This window comes from Amblyraja radiata, chromosome 5 (assembly GCF_010909765.2).
Source record: "Amblyraja radiata isolate CabotCenter1 chromosome 5, sAmbRad1.1.pri, whole genome shotgun sequence".
NCBI lineage: Eukaryota > Metazoa > Chordata > Chondrichthyes > Rajiformes > Rajidae > Amblyraja > Amblyraja radiata.
The window spans coordinates 78,307,994-78,329,607 of NC_045960.1; positions in this window are offsets into that span (position 1 = coordinate 78,307,994).

The following is a 21,614-nucleotide window of genomic DNA, read 5'->3' on the forward strand; positions in this document are numbered from 1 at the left end:
TTCTTTATATCTGGCTGTAGCGGCTTTGACAGTCCGGAGTTGCCTTCCAGAGGGAAGTGCTTCATAGTTTGTGGCGAGGTGAGAGGGGTCAGAGATGTTTACCCACTCTCTTCCTGGCACTTGCAGTGTACAGTTCGTTGACGGGGGGTAAGGTTGCAGCCAACAACCTTCTCGGCTGATCGAACGATATTTTAACGATATTTGAACATTTACATCACCAGATTTACGCCCGTGAATGTAGTCTGACATTTTAACAATACACTTTATGGCCAACAGCGTTAAAATGACAGCCACTGCACATATTGTGCTGTTGGTGTTTTGCTCTCCACTGTTCTCTTGCAGACTTCATTTGAGCAGTGCTGCCAGTAGCCTGAAGTGATGGGAGTCTCATTGATGTATCTAAATTGCAGTTCTCTGATGTCAATAAGGCCCCAGTGACATTCTCACTCGCAAGAGGAAGTAGCTCAGACAAGAAAGAAACAGTTGGAGCGCCCAGCTAAACGGTGGCCACGTGCAATGTACTTTGCTGGATTTCTACATGTCCTTGTGCTCGTGTCAGCTGATTCCCACCTTTTTAACTCATTGAAAGAAATCTGGAGACTGAGAGCCATGTGGTTGCTTTTTACTCTGCTTGGAACAGGAGATGCAGCAACGGCAATGTGAAGAGCCCTTTAGGGAGCTGCTGTGTGGAAACTACAGGCGAGAAAAGGTTACCGAACGGAATCCTTTAGTCATTTACTTCAAGTTTTCCTTTGGACGCCACATCAGATTTCTTCTGGGAATCATAAACCTTTGCAATTTCTTAAATTTTGATCTACAGGGTATTCTCCTATTACCTAGGGATTGCTTATGACAAAAAAAACATTGTTTTGGAACTCAATTTATTTTACCTCATGCTTTGCCTGACAGAGATAGGTGGCGATCAGACTGCACTTCATGTCCAATCGAAGCAGGTGATCCCTTTGTCAAGGACAGCAATTTTATAAACGCCTAGAGATGCCAGCTGTCAGGAGAAAATTCCCGCAGGGATTGCTGTCATAGTGGGCATCCCACAGGATGAACCTGTGGTCGAATGCATAGATGAAAACCTGAGTCCACACACTCCTCTTCACCTCTGTCCATCAACCTTCATGGTCAAATATTGTGATCACTCCGCCAACATTCAGACACTACACTGGATTCCTTCCAGTTGTTGTTCATAATCTGCCATCCAACGCTCCCAGCTCTGGGTAAGTTTGGAGCTGGCTAACCAGACCAAAACTGTAAACAGCAGTCTCACTTAATCCCTGTAGAGTTGCATCAATACTTCCTACTTATCAACTACATAGTTCTTTCAGTAAAGAGGAACATTTGATTAGTTCTCCGAATTATTTGCTCTGCCTGCATGCAAACTTTTTGTGATTCATGCACAAATTCCTCAGATCTTTTTGTGCCACACCATGAAGAAATGCTGAGGACCAGTACACTTCTGCTAAATTTGCTGAGGATTAGTAACTTGTGAGAAGGATTCAAAGAGACTGCAATGTTATTTAGATGGGTGAGGGATAAAAATGTTGACAGATGGGGTATAACGTGGGAATCTATCTACTCTTTTATCTATTCTGGAAGGAAGAATGAAAAATTCCTAAGATCCCTTTGCTGCCTCAATCCATTAAAATAATGATTTGCTTTTACATTCTCCCTCCCAGAGTCTGCCCATATGTTAGGATGGCACAGTGGCACAGTTGTAGAGTTGCTGCCTTACCGCACCAGAGACTGGGCTTCGATCCTGACTACAGGTGTCGTCCTTACAAAGCTTGTACATTCACCGCGTGGGATTTCTCCAGGTGTTCCGGTTTACCCCCACTCTCCAGAGACATGCAGGTTTGTAGGCTTCACCTGCTGAGGAGATGTGAAAGGTTGTACACGGTGCAATCATCAGTATAAGCCCTGACTCCCTGACCTAATGATATGAGGAATGTCATTGTTGAAGCAGTTGAAGATGTTTGGCCCTCGGAAATTGCATTGAGGAACTCCTGCAGTGATCTACATAGAAGCATAGGAAAAATAGATGCAGGAGTAGGCCATTCGGCCCTTCGAGCCAACCGCCCTTCAACATGATCATGACTGATCATATATAAATCAGTACCCCATTCCTGCTTTTTTTCCCATATCCATTAATTCCTTTAGCCCTAAGAGCTAAATCTCCCCAGGAAAGAGTGTTTGACCTCCCACAGCCAAGACTATCTTTCCTTGTTCTGGGTATGATTGCCGCCAAATAATTGTTTTCTCCTTGAGGCTGATTGACTTTAGCTCCAGCGACTGCATGTTACTCTTTCCTGTGATGAATATTTTTTAGTTTAGTTTATAACACTAAACTAAACAATATTGTGGTCCAAGTCCCAGATTTTATTTCCTGGGCTATGTGTTCTGCTTCATAAGACCTCAAAGAAACATAGAAAATTGGTGCAGGTGTAGGCTACTCGGCCCTTTGAGCCAGCACCTCCATTCAATATGATCAATTTGAGTATATGAGCCGGGAGGTTCTACTGCAGTTGTACAGGGTCTTGGTGAGACCACACCTGGAGTATTGCGTACAGTTTTGGTCTCCTAATCTGAGGAAGGACATTCTTGCCATAGAGGGAGTACAGAGAAGGTTCACCAGACTGATTCCTGGGATAGACTCGGCTTGTACTCGCTAGAATTTAGAAGATTGAGGGGGGATCTTATAGAACCTTACACAATTCTTAAGGGGTTGGACAGGCTAGATGCAGGAAGATTGTTCCCGATGTTGGGGAAGTCCAGAACAAGGGGTCACAGTTTAAGGATAAAGGGGAAATCTTTTAGGGCTGAGATGAGAAAAACATTTTTTACACAGAGAGTGGTGAATCTCTGGAATTCTCTGCCACAGAATGTAGTTGAGGCCAGTTCATTGGCTATATTTAAGAGGGAGTTAGATGTGACCCTTGTGGCTAAAGGGATCAGGGGGTATGGAGAGAAAGCAGGTACAGGATACTGAGTTGGATGATCAGCCATGATCATATTGAATGGCGGTGCAGGCTCGAAGGGCCGAATGGCCTACTCCTGTACCTATTTTCTATGTTTCTATGTTTCTATGTAATATGATCATGGCTGATCATCCAAATTTTTCAACTCTTAAAATTTTCAATCCTACTGCCTCATTTATTTAGATGGACAGCTCTCTCCTGCTGCTTTGGGATGGGGAGTTAAAACAATTGTTAAATTGATTTTTTAATGTATTTAGATGAAATATGCCTGGGGCATTTTGATATGAAATTACAGTAAGACAGTTCTTTTCATCAGCGATCACGATGTTGCAAATGATCAATATTTCCTCTATCTCATATGTCATCGTTAAGGTGATTAACTGGTTCCCTCTTTGTTGTTAAGCAAGAGGTTTTTTTTTCTCCAGTGTTCAGATGAGAAATTATGTAAATCTTCTGATGTCTGTGTTACCTGCACAAAATTATATCTGGTCTCAACATTTTACGAAGAAGCAAAAGAGATCAGCAACAAAGGTTTTTTGCAGAATTCTTCAAGAATGTACAATGAAAAGCCACAGCTATCGGGAACATAATACAGAGGAACCAAACTGTAAATAAGCAAACTGTACAACCTGGAGTTCAAGATCATCTTTAATTGGTGCACATAGTATAGCGGTACAGCAGGTTGTTAGTTGCATGCAATAACCAATCTACACAAACCTTATTCAAGTTTTTATTCTGAAACTGGTTTACTTTGCATAATGATTTGTTCACTGCCTCCTGAAACCTGCAGGTGCATAACTGCATTGCAGAAAAATAATGCTCTTTATTTAGCTTAGTGATTTCCAGAATTTGATACTGCCTTCATCCATTTATATATTTTTATTAATCATCAGATAAAGAAAAATACAATTAGATGTAAGTACTTTATGAAAATAACAAGTACTTTATGAGAATATAAATCATACTTGTGTAAGAAAGAACTGCAGATGCTGGTTTAAATCAAAGGTAGACACAAATTGCTGGAGTAATTCAGCGGGACAGGCAGCATCAGTTTGACGAAGAAGGGTCTCGACCCGAAACGTCACCCATTCCTTCTCTTCAGAGATGCTGCCTGTCCCGCTGAGTTACCCCAGCATTTTGTGTCTATCTTTGAGCAGTAAATATGTTAGGCACCAATTTCACACACTTGTGATCAAACAAAATTTATGCATTTAGCTGAAAATAAACTTTAATGTTTTGCACATTTTCTTTTCTTTCTCTGTACGCAAGCCAATTTACTGAGGGATTTAATTTTAATAATCTGTTAGGAAAGTAGCAGCTAGTTTTACATCCCTGCAGTGTTTTAGACTGATGGAGAGATAATAAAAACAGGCCCTTTGGCCCACCACGTCTGCACCAACCATTAAACATCCATTTACACAAATCCTAAAATAATCACTTTTAATCTCTACATATCCCCATCAACTTCCCCCAGATTCTACCATTCATCTGTACACTGAGGGCAGACGATAGTTGTCAATTAACCTGCTAACCCACAGATATTTGGGAAGTGGGAAGAAACTGGAACTGAAAGAGGAATCTCATGTGGTCGTGGGGAGAATATGAAAACTCTCCACAGACAGCAACGGAAATCAGAATTGAGCAGCAGCTCACTGTGCTGACCTGCTCCATGGTACTGTCCATTGATCCTTTAATTCCATTCACCTCTTGTCTGTTTTATATGCCTTTCTCTCATAATTGTCAGCACAGTCAAATTCAGGTATTTGTCTTTAAATTTGTAATAAGTTATTAGTTTTTTTTTGGATGGAACCAGATCTGAGGGGATTTTAACACAACCCATCTGGCAGAACCTGTGTAAGTAAACTGGGAAAATGACATTATGTGGCACAGTGGCACAGTGACATGGTGTTGCTGCCTTACAGCATCAGAGACCTGAGTTTGATCCCCATTGTGCGTGTCGTCTGTATGGAGTTTGTACGTTTTCCCCAGTGACTGCATGGTTTTCCTCTGGGTGCTCCAGTTTCCTCTCACATTCCAAAGACATGCAGGTTTGTAGGTTAATTGGCTTCTGTAAATTGCCTCTGGTTTGTAGGATGCGAAAGTGGGATAACGTAGAACTAGTGTACTGATGATCGTTGGTCTGCGTGGACTCGATGGGCCGAAGGGCCTGTTTCCATGCTGTATCTCTAAACTCTAAAACTGTAAAACTATGCAAAATATCAGTACAAGAGCCACAATTTGTCCGGTTGCTTCAACAAGAGAAGAGGAAAGAATGCTCACTCATAATGTCCTGTCTTGTCTTGTGATCATCACTCATGAAGAGTCCACCAGGGACTATACTGGAAGTATGCTACACCCACTAGGGACAATTTTTACATTTACCAAGCCAATTAACCAACAAACCTGTAGGTCTTTGTAGTGTGGGGGGGAAACCGAAGATCTCGGAAAAAACCCACGCAGATCACGGGGAGAACGTACAAACTCTGTACAGACAGCACCCATAGTCGGGATCGAACCCGGGTCTCTGGCGCTGCATTCGCTATAAGGCAGCAACTCTACCACTGTGCCACCATGATTCCATTTAGTAATCCCATTTTCACATTCTAACACTTGCATGCAAGGTGAGTTGTAAAAATTAAAGCAAAATAGTCCAGATGATAGGAATCTAAAAGGAACAGAGAAATGTTGCGAATACACATCAGTTAAGAGAGTAACTGTGAAGAAGCGAACACAATTGAAATCTTAGTGGAGCGATTTTTCATCAGGATTGGAAAAGATGGAAGATGGATCATGTTTGATACATCCTGCAGTTGGGATCATTGTGAAGGGGAAGGCTAGGAATCAATAGAAGGTCGATTATAGCATGGTAGGCTGAGGAGATTAAATGTCAATAGGAAAGATGGTCCATGGGAAAAGAAGGCAGTTAATGATAGAACAAGTGAAAAAAATGAAAGGTGAATATAGAAAATAAATGAACATGATGTTGGGGCAAAATAAAACATGCAGACAAGCTCTCTCTCTACTCAAACTAAATATATTTATTTATTTGATCTCTCACCTTGGGGAGAGAGAAAGCAGTCTGTTCCCTTTCCTAGTGTATTCCATGCAATCTCTCTCCGAATGCACAAAGAGTGACATTTCTACACACATTTAGTGACTAAGATGCAGACATTTACTTAAGGTTTCTGACATCACCTCCACTTTAAGATCATCATATTCCTTGCTGCCGTCAGTAGGGGCCTAGTGATCTCATGCCTGGAGTGTCCCTTTGCTCAGTTAAGATACTGGTTACCATGGCGATGGCACCAGGAGCAAGCTTATTATCTCTAATTACCACATTCCTCCGAAAGCCTTCTAGTTTCTCTCATGTGCTCTGCAGCTTAAACCAGGTCTGACTTACTTGATGGGGCAGAAATATACTTTTGTCTTAAATTATGCTTCTGTAATATAATATGTAAGTTAGCCCTGCAGGCTATTTTTATTTGTCTACGATTGCACCACTTCAGTCGATCAATAGCTTCTTATGAGAAAACGGGTGCAGTATTTATGAACTGAATCTGTTACGCTTGGTGTTGATTCCCAAAACAATGGAAGGAGCAGAATTAGGCCATTTGGCCCATCGAGTCTACTCTACCTTTCAATGATGACTGACCTATCTTTCTCTCTCAATCCCATTCTTCTGCCTTCTCCCCATAACCTTTGATTCCCTTACCAATCAAGAACCTGTCAATCTCTACCTTAATATTACCCAATGGCTGCCTCCATAGCCACCTGTGGCAATGAATTCCACAGATTCGGCACCCTCTGACCAAAGAAATTCCTCCTCATCTTCTTTCTAAAGGTACGTCCTTTTATTCTGAGGCTGCGGCCTCTGGTCCTAGACTTTCCCACTAATGCAAACATCTACTCCACATCCGCCCCATCCAAGTCTTTCACTATTCGGCAAGTTTCAATGAGGTCCTTCCTCATCCTTCAAAACTCTGGTGACTCCAGTGCCATTAAATGCTCATCATGCGTTAACCCAATCCTCCCCAGGATTGTTCTTGTAAACCTCCCGTGGTCCCTCTACAATGCCTGCACATCCTTCCTCAGATATGGGGCCCAAAACTGCTCACAATACTCCAAATGCGGTCTGACTAGTGCCTTATAAAGCCTCAGTATTACATCCCTGTTTTTATATTCTAGTCCTATTGAAATAAATGCTGAGATTGCATTTGCCTTCCTTGCTAATGATTCAACTTCAAATTATCCTTTTGGGAATCCTGCACCAGCACTTCCAAGTCCCTTTGCATCTCTGATTTCTTAATTCTCTCCCCTTTTAGAAAATAGTCCACACCTTTATTCCTACTACCAAAATGCATGATTTGTTTGTCTGCCGTGTTTGTTCAGGCACAGATCCTGGCTTTCCCACTTATACCCCCTGCACATTAATGTTTTTTTTAGTTTACTTTAGAGATACTGCACAGAAACCTGCCCTTCTGCCCACCGAGTCCACGCAGACCAGTAATCCCTACACACTTACACTATCCTACACTCACTAGGGACAATTTACAATTATACCAAGCCAATTAGCTTACAAACTTGTATATCTTTGGAGTGTGGGAGGAACCTGGGGCTCCCAGAGAAAACCCATGCAGTTCTTAGAGAGAACGTGCAAACTCCAAACAGACAAGCACTTGTGGCCAGCATCGAACCCGGTACGCTGGCACTGTAAGGCAGCAAGTTCACTGCTGCGCCACCGTACCGCCCTAGAAATGTTTGTTTCTTTCTTTTCTCTCCCCATGTATTTTTGTCTTGCACCATCATCCGCATATTTAACCCTTCTTCAATTTTTTTATCATTGTTCTTCCTTTTCAACATTTCTCCCTTTTCCAAACGTTCTTTTGCCCATTTCAGTGCTCTTCCCAATTTTGACGAATGATTATTGACTTGAAATGTTAACTCCATTTCTCTTTCCCAGGATGGTGCCTGACCTGCTGACTATGCTGGCAGTCTTTGCGTTAATTCTGAAATTTTGCACAACAGTTTAATTTTAAAACCGGTGTCTATTTCTCAGATGCAAAAGAGATTCAGGCCTGGAATGGACCCAATACATTACCTTTGCAATTTTGTTTTACTTCTTTTATGAGATCAAGAATGTAAGAATTCACAGATTTAAAGAAGAATCTTTAAAGAAGTTACAGATTCTCAAGATTTGAGGTGAAAGTCTCAATAAAGGTGTGGACTATTTTCTAAAAGGGGAGAGAATTAAGAAATCAGTCAAGGTGAAAACACTGTCATCTTAGAAATGATTTAAAAGTGATTTACAACCTATAGCTGGACAATGGCTAACATGCAGACTGATTGTACGGGTGGAAAATGGAAAATAAACCAAAATCAGACAAAAGGCTGTTGAAAACTGGACAGTTCTAAACGCTGAGTTCAACACTGTCAACAGATGCTACCAAAAGTTCTGCAATAGGTTGACGTGCCATGAACAAAGGGCAGTAAACAAAACAATGAAAAGGCAGTGCAGTCAGTTTAATTTGACAAGTTAAAGAAATCAAATTTGACAGTGGATAAATTGACAGTTAAGAAGCCAGGGAAAAAGTAGAATATGTCAGCAAATAGGTGTTTAAGAAGAATTGTAAAGCAAAAGCACAATGTAACTCTCTGAAGAGTCGTATAAAACCATAAGTAGTACGAATCGGAGTGCACTATCACATCTGTGTAGGAAGGAACTGCAGATGCTGGTTTAAACCGAAGATAGACACAAAAAGCTGGAGGAACAGCGGGAAGAAGGGTCTCGACCCGAAACATCACCCATTCCATCTCTCCAGAGATGTGGCCTGTGGCGCTGAGTTACTTCAGCTTTTTGTGTCTATCTTCACTATCTCATTTATTGGCTTCGGCTATGTGGAAAAGACCCAATACCAAACCACCCCACGTATCAGCGGTTTCTCCATTTCTCTGGTGACTGGATTGGTGCTATGCCTGGTGCTATGCGGGCTTGGTGTCCGGAGCCTTGGACCTCTCGCTAGGGATCGCCGGAGAAGAGCTCCGACCACCGGATCGCGGCCGATAACATCGTGAAGCAGCGGTCTGTGGAGCTTCTAGCCATGGGCGCGGTGTGGACTTACCATCTGGAGCCTGGGTTCCCTCGCCGGGGACAGCCAGAGAAGAGCTCCGACCGCTGGCCTGAAACATGCTGAAGCCTCGGCCTCCGGTAGGAAAGCGCTGATTCGGGACCTCCAAGCCGCAGAGTGTGTTTGACCGTCCCGACATCGGAGTTTTAACCATCCCGATGAAAGGGCCTGTACATCGGGCCATCCGTAGCGGCGACTACGGAGGTTTATGACCCCGACCACGGGTGAACAATGGAGGAGGACTGACTGTACTTTGTGCCTTCCACCACAGTGAAGAATGCTGTGGTGGATGTTTGTGTTTAATTTTATTGTGTATTGTGTGTTCTTTTTTGATTGTACCGCTGATAGCAAATTCATTTCACTGCACTTATATGTGTATGTGATGAATAAACCTGATTGATTGGTTGATTGGAAGAAATCCCTCTACTTGAAGCAAAAATGGGTGATGGGAGGGCTGAAGGGGGTTATGAGAAAGATAATTGTGGCTTCTCTCATACAGTGGTTGACATCCCTTCTTGCATTTCCTCTCTTTCCATCTTCCACAGGGACCACACTCTCACGATTCACTATTCTGCTAATTCTTCCCCACTTTCCCATCTCTGACCCCAGGCACTTTCCCCTGCAACTTGTTCCAACAGCTCATCCGTCACCATCATCCAGGGACCTAAACAGCTGAGGCAATAATTTATGTGCACTGCTTCCAGCCTTGTCTACTGTATTCGCTGCTTCTGAAGTGGCCTCCTCTACATTGGTGAGATGAAACACAGACTAGGCAATTAATTTACAGACCACCAGCCTTCTCTGAAATGGCCAACCTGAACTTCCAGTTACATGCCTTTTTATCTTATCTCGTCATTCTGACACCAACCTGTCCATCCTTGCCTTCTCCAATGCCAGGGAGAGACCCAACACAAATAAGCAGAATAACACATGTTGCACCTGGATTATCTATAACCCGTGGCATGAACATTGAATTTTCCAACTTCAGGTAACTTTTACCTGTGCTCCTTCTCTCTCACTCCTTCTAATCCATCTCTGGTCCTCCCATTTTTGTACCCTTGCTCATAACCTCCTTCACCCTCCCTCACTAATGTTCCCCTTCCACCACCCACTGATTCCATCCACTGAGTGCTCCCATACTTCACTCACCAGATCCCCTCTGGAATGGGGTTTGGAGGTGTTGTGGTTCAGTATCCTTAAACAGACAAAAACACAAATGAAATAAGTGATCAAGCAATACAATCTTTATTTTGTCAGGCGGGTGTAGTAAAACTCTTTACAGTATGCAGATTACAGACTATACAGAGTTCTCATCCCCACACAAAGGAACAATGATCTCAGTATATATATATACTGCAATAATCAATGATTCAGCAATACCTTATCTACAGATCATAGTACAGCCTCTTGCTTCTTAAGGTTGACAGCTTCTTAAGATTGACAGCTTCTTCTGACAGAGGATGGGTTAACCATATATGGTTATATGAGAAAGCTATATTTCTGCAGAACAAGCATTTTGGTTTTGTTCTACTTATGACACACATTACAATCTTATAGAACAAGGGTTAGTTCCAAGAGTCTGAATTATCTCTCAATGTTTACATTATAGAGGCGACATTCATGAAGCTGTGCTTGTTACCTCACTTATGTTATTGGAAAGGGAACATCAGCAGTTTGTTAGCTTTGTTACTGAAAGCCAAGAGTTTAAGAATGAACTGCAGATGCTGGAAAACCAAAGGTAGACAAAAGTGCTGGAGAAACTCAGCGGGTGCAGCAGCATCTATGGAGAAAAGGAAATAGGCAACGTTTCGGGCCGAAACCCTTCTTCAGACTGATGGAGGGACTCCATCAGTCTGAAGACCCTCCATCAGTCTGAAGAAGGGTTTCGGCCCGAAACGTTGCCTATTTCCTTTTCTCCATAGATGCTGCTGCACCTGCTGAGTTTCTCCAGCACTTTTGTCTACCTGCAAAGGTTAGTGCATTTTGCTGGCATTGCAATTTATTAGGAGCTTGTCTTTAATTTCAGCTGAATCCATTTTGTTAGTTTAAATATTTTTTTAACTCCCACAGAGGGAGAGATAGATCATCCATGCTTGAATGGCAGAGTGACTTGATGGGCCAAATGGCCTAATCCTGCTCCTATCACTTATGACCTTATAACCCTCCCCCTTTGATTCCATCTGCCCTTTGTCTCTCCCTTAGTGATTTCCATTATCAACTTCCTTCCAACATTTGTAGCCTCTGCGTCACCACCTTCGCCATCTTCTATCTTCTGCTCCCCCTCCCCCACCCCCCCCCCACCCCCCACCCCAGTTCCAGCTGCCTTTATTTTGTCTCCTTCCATCCATCCATCCATCCATCCATCCACCCATCCATCTACCTCTGATAGTGCACTTCACCACTCATCCATGTGGCTCTGCACACCAGCCCTCACCCCTCCTTGGTCCACTCCTCACCTACTGATGGTGCAATAGACTGTAAATGCTGGAGGTGGACAAAAAGTGCTGCAGTAACTCGGGTCGGAACCCTCCTTCAGACTGAAAGATAAAGAAGGTCTGAACAAAGCTGGGCTGGTAACAGATGACCTCTGGAAGGATGGAGCCCATATTGGGCCATTGTTGGCTGGGCAAGATGTGCTAAAGACCGGGATACAAGGGTGCGTACATGCAGGAATCTGTAGCAAACAAACATACTGTTGGAAGAATTCAGTGGGTAAGGCAGCCGCAGATGCTGTCTGATCCACTGAGTTCCTCTAGAAGTGTGTTTTTTGCTATAATCTACTGGTTTCTGTATCATCATCGCACCCCACTTCCCACTCCTCACTCCCCCCTCTTTCATCACCCCCCATCTCTTCTCCTTATACCAGCTGTCATCCCTCTCCACTCTGAATCCCTATGCAGGGCCATAACCCAAAACATCGACAATTCCTTTTTCTTCACAGATGCTGCTCGACCTGCTGACTTCATCCGTCTTTTTGCTCCATTTTCCAGCATAATGGAGACCTAATACATGCTGCTCACACCAGAATGAAGAGGAAAATATAAAATAAGCCAGTGGGAGATTATGGTGCAGTGCAGTGCAGTCTGCAGTGAAGCCAAGGTCACTTAAAATATGGAAAATTAAACACTTTAAAGACATTTCTCTTTAGTTATAGTTTTGCTGACCTTAATCCAAAGTTAGCTGAATGGATGATGATGACATCCATTGACAATTTTTTTGATGTGGAGTTTGAAATATTGTGTTCAGCGAGCAATGTGAGGTTGAGACAAGAGAAAAAAAATTGCATTCCATAGAGCCTTTTATGTTCCAACGTTTTTTTTATAGTCACTGAACTATTTCTGAATTGTAGTGCCTGTTAGAAAACAGGAAATATGAGCTCATTTTGTGCAGGGCAATCTCCCAAAAAGAGTTATGGGCCTGCCCCACTTAGGTGATTTTTAAGGCGACTGCCGGCGACTGTCAAGTCGTAGCAGTTTGCTGACACACCCGTGACTGGAATGGCGACTGGAACACGCACGCACACACACACACACACACACACACACACACACACGCACACACACACACACACACACACACACACACACACACACACACACACACACACACACACACACACACACACACACACACACACACACACAAACACACACACACCTTCCTTCACTAGCCAGTTATGCAGGCAGGGGACAGGGGAAGCGGGGAGCACTGTCTGAGTGAAATTCACAACCAATGTGATACAGACACACACCACGATGAACAGGAAGGTTGGCGCTGTAATTAAGATGGTGAAAGCACAGTGTACGGGAAGAGTCACTTCAGTCCTTTAAAAGAGGGGGGGGGGGGGAGAGGGGGGAGAAGGGGGGAGATGGGGAAAGAAGGGGAGACGGGGTGGGGAGGAGTGGAGACAACGTTTAAGAAGCCAGAGATACACGGCTGTGAAGCTCGGAGGACATTAACATTACCCGTCGGTTATCCTTGGTTCTGAAAACTACTGTTTATGTTTTTTTCCCCCAATCAGCACCGGTCCACAATCGACGAGAGCCTACGACAACCTTCGACCACCTGGCGACCCACTACCACTGCACCTATGTCACAAGAATTTTCGCTACTCTCCATGGCATCAAAATCCTGACCGCCGCTAATTTTTCAACATGCAGGCGACTCCCCAGCAACCTCCGGCGAACATGTGGCAACCTTGTGGCGACCTCATAGTCTCCTGTAGTCGCCTAAAAAGTTGCATGTGGGACAGGCCCATAACATGTTCAAGGCCGAATTGACAGTTTTTCTGATTAAATTCCTGTGGATTTGGACCTCACTTTGCTAGCAAACCCCCACCAACAGTCTCTCCCACCACCAGTCCTGGACAAGTCTGCCCTTAGCCTAGTTTGTTTGTAGTCTTTTGTTGAAAAAATTCAGATCTGATGTACCTCTAGATAACAATCAAATTGACAATGAGCAGAATATCTGTGTGCCGAACTTTCAACTTTTCTCATCTTAAACCCCTCACCTGGCCCCTCCCAGAATTCCAGAACCAGCTGAGTGATTGCAATGCACGTTCAGAACATGTTTTATAAATTATAATCACATTTCAAGAGGAAGTGAGCTTAAGAAATGATTTGCAGAAGAGGGAATTTGAATGTTAGCACAAGATGAAAACTTGTCTCCAACACTCCTTTGATTACACCCCAGGGAATGGGGAATCACATGCAGATCGACACTTAAGCAGTCAGCTAACTATAAATGAAATATATTATGCAGATTATCATTGTCATGCTGCAATGATGACTGGGGATAGGAGCATTCCACTGATCTCCACATGTAAATTAAGTCTCATCTGCTGTAGTTTTCCACACTCTTTGGTACCTCGGTCACCACGTACCAGATAATCTCGGAGCAGATCCCCAAAATTTGCTGTTGCCAACATGTGGCCAACTTGCTTAATTTTCTATTGGACTCTACTACTTCTCATCTGGAATAGTTGAGTGGGTTATCAAGCAGCAAATCATATGAGTTACAATTCATCCTGCACCTCATTGTTGGAACAACTTGAAGAGTATAGTTTAGTTTTTAGTTTAGAGATACAGCGCAGGAACAGGCCCTTCAGCCCGCCGAGTCTGCACCGTCCAGCGATCCCACTCACACTAAGGACAATTTACATTTATACCAAGCCAATCAACCTACAAACCTGCACGTCTTTGGAGTGTGGGGAGGAAACCGAAGATCTCGGTGAAAACCCACACAGGTCCCGGGGAGCATGTACAACCTCCATACAGACAAGCACCTATAGTCAGTATCGAACTCGGGTCTCTGGCGCTGTAAGGCAGCAACTCTATCGCTGCACCACCGTGCTGCACCACTGTTGGAACAACTTGAAGAGTTTGAGTTTAGTTTATTGTCACGTGTACCGAAGTACAGTGAATAGGTTTTGTTGCGTTCTTATCAGTTGGCGGAAATTCTCGAATTTCTTCATTGAATTCTCTGCCACAGAAGGCAGTGGCGGCCAATTCACTGGATGTATTTAAGAGAGAGTTAGATGTAGCTCTTCGTGCTAATGGAATCAAGAGATATGGGGAGAAAGCAGGAACAGAGTACTGATTTTGGATGATCAGCCATGATCATATTGAATGGAGGTGCTGGCCCGAAGGGACGAATGGCCTACTCCTGCACCTATATTCTATGTTTCTACGTTTCTAATACATGATTGCAATAGAGCCATCCACAGTGTACAGATGCACGATAAAGGGAATAACGTGAATAAGGTTTAGCACAAGATAAAGCCAGTAAAGTCCTATCAAGGATAGTCTGAGGGTCTCCAATGAGGTAGATAATAGTTCAGGACTGCTCTCTGGTTGTTGGTAGGATGGTTCAGTTGCTTGATAACGATTTTACCCGCAATGATCTGTAATCAATAAATTAAATTATGGGGATATTTTGCAACAACGAGACTCAGTGTTATGTGCATGGCAATTGGACTGCAATATTGAGGGCCCACACGTTTGCAAGCTTTCTCTTTGCAAGGCATTGATAATTAGCACACTGTTGGACTTCTGAGCTGTCAGGGTGTTTTGTAATAAATTCTGTTTCTTAAGATGGTTAATTCAAGGATTATTGCATGTTAAGTACGAAAGCCACAAAACCACTTTTGTCCATCCTTTACAGTTCTGATGTGTTAATCTTCTTCTTGAAGTAGGATTTACTGCCTCGGCAGGCTCTTGCTTGTGGGACTGCAGAAGACAGCTGGTTTGGTGTCAATCAGAGTACAAATGTTGACAACAAAGATCATGTCACTGACTGAAGTGCACTCTTGAGCATCTCTAAAGTAAAACAAAAAGATAGATGGCATGTAGTTAAACGTTAGGAATCTTTAACTAGCTGTTGATAACAACAGTGGAAACAGTGAAAAAGTGGCTGAATGGAGCAAGGTAATGTGGGAAAAGATAATAGACAATAGACAATAGACAATAGGTGCAGGAGTAGGCTATTTGGCCCTTCGAGCCAGCACCGCCCTTCAATGTGATCATGGCTGATCATCCCCAATCAGTACCCCGTTCCTGCCTTCTCCCCATATCCCCCGACTCCGCTATTTTTAAGAGCCAGGGCGTTTGTCCAGCGCGTTTAAGAAACGGTTAGACAGGTACATGGATAGGACAGGTTTGGAGGTATATGGGCCAAACACAGGCAGGTGGGACTAGTGTAGTTGGGACACGCTGGCCAGCGTGGGCAAGTTGGGCCGAAGGGCCTGTTTCCACACTGAATCACTCTGTGACTCTTCGAATCTATATCTCCAGGGATCATGTACAGGCAGATTAGATCAGTTTATCTTGGCATCATCTTCAGTACAAACATTGCTGGCTGAAGGACCCATTTCTGTGGGGAACATGCGAACGTTGACACGATGAACATTGCTCCGTTCTGAACATACCACACAGTTGTGACACCATGTGCCTTAAATATTGATACCCTTCCAAGCAACTCTTCTCTCTAACTGTTCGTATCTCCCCATTCCAAGTGATCTCCAGAGAAGGAGAACAACTGTGTAAAACCTATTGGTCATTACCAATTTTGCAGTGTAAACATTGTGCATGGTTTCATGAAGTAAATGGCACATGCTATGCGAATGCAGGGTGACTTGGACAGGTTGGGGGACAGGGCAGATGCATGGCAGATGAAATTTAATGCGGATAAATGTGAGGCTATTCACTTTGGTAGCAAAAACAGGAAGGCAGATTATTATCTAAATGGCATCAAGTTGGGAAAAGGGGAAGTACAACGGGATCTGGGGGTCCTTGTACATCAGTCTATGAAAGTAAGCATGCAGGTACAGCAGGCAGTGAAGAAAGCGAATGGCATGTTGGCCTTTATAACAAGAGGAATCGAATATAGGAGCAAAGAGGTCCTTCTGCAGTTGTATAGAACCCTAGTGAGACCACACCTGGAGTATTGTGTGCAGTTTTGGTTCCCTAATTTGAGGAAGGACATTCTTGCTATTGAGAGAGTGCAGCGTAGGTTTACAAGGTTAATTCCCGGGATGGCGGGACTGTCATATGAACCTGGTGGTGAAGTTTTCAGATTCCTGCACCTTCTACTATAGTTGTAATGTAACACTAGAATTGTGATCTTGCTAGCCAACTAAAAGCAGGAAGATCTATCTCTTTATTTCCCCCTATCTCCTCCCTATCCCCTATCCCCTCTCCCTTCCACAAATGAGGCCCTTGGTTAGGGTAACGTTTGTTTTCAATGAAGAATTTCACCCTTGTTTCTTAGGGGACGACAGATGGCACAATGGGCTAAGTGTTCGGCTGGCAACCGGAAGGTAGCCGATTCGAATCCCGCTGGAGTGCATACTGTCGTTGTGTCCTTGGGCAAGACACTTCACCCACCTTTGCCTGTGTGTGAATGTGTGTGAATGTGTGTGAATGTGTGTGAATGTGTGTGAGTGATTGGTGGTGGTCGGAGGGGCCGTAGGCGCAGATTGGCAGCCACGCTTCCGTCAGTCTTCCCCAGGGCAGCTGTGGCTACAGAAGTAGCTTACCATCACCGAGTGTGACTGAGGAGTGAATGAATAATGCGATGTAAAGCGCCTTGAGTATTAGAAAGGCGCTATATAAATCCCATCCATTATTATTATTATTATTATATGCAGAGAGAATGGAGCAGCTGGGCTTGTAAACTCTGGAGTTTAGAAGGATGAGAGGGTATCTCATTGCAACATATAAGATTGTTAAGGGCTTGGACATGTTAGAGGCAGGAAACGTGTTCCCGATGTTGGGGGATTCCAGAACCAGGGGCCACGGTTTAAGAATAAGGAGTAAGCCATTTAGAATGGAGACGAGGAAACACTTTTTCTCACAGGGAGTTGTGAGTCTGTGGAATTCTCTGCCTCAGAGGGTGGGATGGATGCTTTCAAGAGAGAGCTAGATAGGGCTCTTAAAAATAGCGGAGTGTGTATATATTTATACAATGGTATATGGACACACTGATCTGTTCTGTAGTCTTCGTTCTATTGTGCTGAAGCAAAGCAAGAATTTAATTGTCCTATCAGGGACACATGGCAATAAATTATCTTGAATCTTGAATCTTGAATCTTGAATCTAGAGTGGTCTCCGCGTACTCGAGGCCTCAGCTAGGTTGTGGCGTTTTTTTCAATATGTTAAAAAATGCCCGGAATCAAGCAGCATATGCAGTAATATTTTAGGATATTATAATATATTTCTGTTTTACTGATGCTTACTTTTCTTTCATTATTTTCTTACTAGACTAAGTGGGACCCATTGGGTCCCAGCTTCACACGGGAGGGCTGGTCCCCCAATGCAATATTCCACCTCTCCACCAATTCCAATATTGCTGGCCTGTGGGGGAGGGGGGGGGGGGGGGCTTTCTGGAGCGCTAGTATGGGTTTGTGGGCCGTAGGGGCTGGTTTCCAGAGGGCTACTATGGACATTGTGGGCCAAATGGATTCTTGGGCTGGAGTTCAGTCACTCAGGTTTGGCAGTTGTCACTGAGGCCAGGCAGCTCAGTCAGTCAGGCCTGGCAGCTCAGTCACTCAAGCCTGGCAGGCTGGCAGCTCAGTAACTCAGGCCTGGCAGGCTGGCAGCTCAGAAACTGCCAGAAATTCTGCTGAAAACAGGTGACAGACTGTGAGAGAGAAGGGGAGAGGGTGGACAATCAATTTTAGACATTTTCATCTTTTTTTACTGATCATAGCAATGAAGGAGGAAAGTCTATTCTTGTGTGGATCTCTGGAGCACGTATAGGTGTTGGGAGCTGAGGGGCTGATTTCCAAAGGGCTAGTATGGACTTTTAAAAGACACACATTTTAAAAGACTCACATTTTAAAAGACACACATTTTAAAAGATACACATTTTCAAAGGCACACATTTTAAAAGACACACATTTTAAAATACACACATTTTAAAGGACACCCATTTTAAAAGACACACATTTTAAAAGACACACATTTTAAAAGACACACATTTTAAAAGACACTTTTTAAAACCACATTTTAAAACCACATCAAGGTCACTCACAGGTCAGTAGACACTAAGTGTAGGTATGTTGCAAAGCCTACCTGAAGATCGCTGAAAATCTGTCCCAGCCCGTGTGCGCGATTTTGGCGCCGTTTAGAGGGGGGAGGGTTTAAAACGCGATTTTCCCTAGGCTGTTCAAATCGAGGTTTTTCAGCCTAGTTAATTATTAACGAAAAATCGCTGGAAGATTCCGTAGCTGGAGCTATTTTTAGTTTTAAGGGCTTTCTTTACTTGTTATAGTAGGTTAAAAATTAACCTCTAAACCCGCGACCGCCGACAACGGGCCAGATCTAATACAGGGGAAAACGGAAGGTAGGCTGTTTATTTTTACGTTAAAAAGGGCTTCTTAAGATCCCTTTATACAAAGTTTAATGTTGCGAGTAGCTAATTTGGGCCCCATTATATCCCGCAGTATTTTTCTGGGCATTTGAGGGCACAAATCTACCGCAATGTGAACGTTCACAGGATCCCACTAGAAAGCTGATTTAAATGGACTTTAATTTACAGCAATTGAACACTAAATTCCTTGCATTTGCCTATAAATTAATGTAAATGAGATTTAAAAATCATGCTTTATTGTGAATTATTTGTGAATATTATTTGGACACTTAGGCTATTTAAAAATGTTAATCATTTATTAAGAAATGGATAGATGTTTAGATCTAGTAATTGAAGTTTGAAATTAGCTACAATTGGGTAACTAACTAATTATATGCTTTAATTTCAGGTCATCCAAGTAAGATTATTTTATATTTGTTTCAGAATGCTTCAATCTATGATAACTGAAAATTTCATTCAGTTCTCTTAATTTTTAAGAAAGTTATGTGCTTTTGACTGTCCACGATCACAGCTTTTTTGTTATGTCCATAGAAAATCAATAGGGAACAAGATGCTAATTTCCGAGTATGAAAATGGCCATAACTTTTTAAATACTTGAGATATGAAAGTGAATTAGATGTCAAATTAAACTTATTTTTATGCTTTATCTGATGGGATAAATTGCAGACTTGATTTTTAAAATCTCAAAATTTTGTAACATTGCTACTAAGTGTTGTGTAGATTCCCAGCTCGGTTTGAGAGTCGTGACCTCTCCCTCGCCATCTTGCAGCGACTGAGCCACGTCCAGACTTCCTGTTTTTAAAACCCCTCCCCCCACCCTGGAAGGGGCGTGGCCTCCATGGTGGTGATTGACAGGCGGTGATTGATATTTTTTAAACACTAACAACTCTTTTATTTTTCATCGATGGGAAAAATCTCGGCACCTGATGAGCGGAGGGGGACTGAGTTAGATGGCCAAAAATCACAACCGTAAGTGGTAGCATTTTTTCTAAAATCAAAGCACAGTGCAAACAGGAAGTGGTCATGATGAGACTTTTAATCATATAGCTACCAAGGCTCAGTAATTCTCTTTCAGACACCTGCTTTTCTTCAAACAATATACTGAATATAAAATAAATATTTTCCAAGGTGAAAATACTTCTGAATTTAACACACTTTAAAATTACCAATGGACAACCAGCTTTGTGCTACTTGGCAATTGTAAGTAGACATGTCATTTGTGTGTTTAGACAACATAGAAACATAGAAATTAGGTGCAGGAGTAGGCCATTCGGCCCTTCGAGCCTGCACCGCCATTCAATATGATCATGGCTGATCATCCAACTCAGTATCCCGTACCTGCCTTCTCTCCATACCCTCTGATCCCCTTAGCCACAAGGGCCACATCTAACTCCCTCTTAAATATAGCCTATGAACTGGCCTTGACTACCCTCTGTGGCAGGGAGTTCCAGAGATTCACCACTCTCTGTGTGAAAAAAGTTCTTCTCATCTCGGTTTTAAAGGATTTCCCCCTTATCCTTAAGCTGTGACCCCTTGTCCTGGACTTCCCCAACATCGGGAGCAATCTTCCTGCATCTAGCCTGTCCAACCCCTTAAGAATTTTGTAAATTTCTATAAGATCCCCTCTCAATCTCCTAAATTCTAGAGAGTATAAACCAAGTCTATCCAGTCTTTCTTCATAAGACAGTCCTGACATCCCAGGAATCAGTCTGGTGAACCTTCTCTGCACTCCCTCTATGGCAATAATGTCCTTCCTCAGATTTGGAGACCAAAACTGTACGCAATACTCCAGGTGTGGTCTCACCAAGACCCTGTACAACTGCAGTAGAACCTCCCTGCTCCTATACTCAAATCCTTTTGCTATGAAAGCTAACATACCATTCGCTTTCTTCACTGCCTGCGTGCTGCACCTGCATGCCCACTTTCAATGACTGGTGTACCATGACACCCAGGTCTCGCTGCATCTCCCCTTTTCCTAGTCGGCCACCATTTAGATAATAGTCTGCTTTCCTGTTTTTGCCACCAAAATGGATAACCTCACATTTATACCACAACGTTGTCCTTCAATTCTCCAGACAGCCCATATTATTCAAAATAGTGTGCTGGAGTAATTAAGCGGGTCCATAAGCATCTCTGAATTGAACGTGAATAAGTGCCGTCTTCAGAAGGCTTCCGGCCTAAAATATCACCTATTCATGTTCTCAGAAGCTGCCTGACCCACTGAGTTACTCCAGCACTTTGTGTGATTTTTTTGTAAGCCAACATCTGCAGTTTCTTGTTTCCTCCACTATATTCAATCCCATTTCAAAAGTATTAAAAAAAGTGTTGTTAGAATCGAAGCCTGAATTTTCTTTCAAACTTCAGCAGAGAATTTGTCAATACAGCTGTGACTTAAGTGGAAATTAATTCCCGTTGTGCCAGCTGCATGCTTCGCTTGGTAACCTGCGTGGGCTAGTGCTGTTGCACATTTGTAAATTGTCACTGATGGTGAAGTCATGTTTAACATTAATCAATGTTTCCCCAGAATACATGGTGCTTAATCACATCAGAATGTGTTTCAGAATGAGCAGCTTCCAAAGCACACTGACTCAGTTCTGGTGAAGGTAAGCATGATTGCCACATATTGCAGTGG